Source organism: Callithrix jacchus, chromosome 5, assembly GCF_049354715.1.
Source record: "Callithrix jacchus isolate 240 chromosome 5, calJac240_pri, whole genome shotgun sequence".
Classification (NCBI taxonomy): Eukaryota; Metazoa; Chordata; class Mammalia; order Primates; family Cebidae; genus Callithrix; species Callithrix jacchus.
In genome coordinates, this window is record NC_133506.1 from 149,364,975 (window position 1) to 149,366,593 (window position 1,619).

Below are 1,619 nucleotides of genomic sequence, written 5' to 3' on the forward strand. Positions count from 1 at the left end.
GGCAAGAACTGCACCTTGTTGTTAGAACAACCTCAGCTCTGCCACCTACACCTTGTGCGCCCTTGGGCAAGTCACAGCAACTTCTCGGAAAACAATCTTGTCATGCTTCCAGTTTCCAGAGCCACATACCTGAGGGTCAATGCCCCCCATTGCACCCCACCCCATACAAACAGGTACTTCTGTTTGTTCTTGACCCAGACATCTCTCCCGTCACCACCTCGTGCCAGTCCTCCTCACCTGCACCTGGAGGTCTGCACCAGCCCCACCTGCACCCCCGCGTCCACTCTTGCCCCGACCACTGTGATCCCCACATAACCACGACCAGCTTTGAGAGCACATTGAGGCCCCGCAGATGCACAGAGCCCCTCAGTTAGCAGGTGCACTCAGGGCTTAGCACGCACCTGCTAGAGGCTTTCTGCTGTTCACCCCTTCTCCCCACACAACCCTGAAGGTAAGATGTCTATTATCACACGTTCCACTTTACAGCGAGGAAATGGAGACCCAAGAGGTGAAGGCTCTGGCCCAGTCACAGACTAGTGAGGGGCAGAGCCCGGATTTGGACCCAGGCAGTCTGATCCCAAGTCCATACCCTTGGCCCCATGCTGGATTATTCCAGATTCTACACCAGCTCCCACAGGTCCTCGCCAGTGTGAGCCCTCACCATGTTCCCCATGCCCATTGTGCTCCACTCACTCAGCCTTCCCCTGCCGGCAGGGCATGTGCCCACCTCCCAGCCTTTGGCATCTCTCTCTGCTCCCACCTGGCTGAATTCTCCCCTTCATCCCCTCAGAGCCGCCTCCTGCTCTAGAGGATGGGGCACAGCTGCGGGTAGTGATGAGTGTGTTTTTCTCTGGCTGCCACTGGTCTGCAGTTGGTCTATATGACCCGGGAAGTCATGGCCAGGTCTGTGTCTTCTGCCATCATTTATGCTGGCAAGGCACGATGCCAGCACACAGGAGTGGAATTCAGTATCCTCGTGATGAGCAGAGCGGATGAGCATCGAGGCAGAGGTGCTGGGAGGCCATGCAACTATTGTTTTCTTTAAGAGTTGGACTCTTTGCTTAAATTTTTTAAAATGTTAAACATTTTAAACAATGAAATCTTATGTGTAACATCAATGTGAAAAGCAGATCAGGGTGAAACACTGCTGATGTTGGGCTGGGCAGGGCCGAACCCTCCTGTCCCCTTCCCCTGCCCCACCCTGCCTTGCTCCAAAGAACTTCCAGGGCCCAAGGAGCCCAATTCAAAATGCTCTGAATGAGGTGCTTGCTAAGAACATCCAGAAGTTCCCAGTGACTTTGCAAGAGAGCTTTCTCAGGGCTTCAGGTTTCTTCCTGGACTCCCTGCAGGCATGCTGGAGATACCCACTGCAAGCGGCCCAGTCCATGGTCCCAGAGGTGTGAAGGCATCAACTTCCTCTTCCATGCTGGCCTCCCAGGAGCCAAGGAATTCAGTCCCACATTCCAGCAACCTTCACTCTGCATTAGCAGCCATCTGCAAGTTGACACTGGAGCTCCAGCCAAGTGGTGCAACAGGCTGCCCCTGCAGACGTGGGGCTCTATGCAGCTTAAACCCGGGAACTGTCTGCGTGTGAGGAAGCAGGAGACATAAATGAGTGT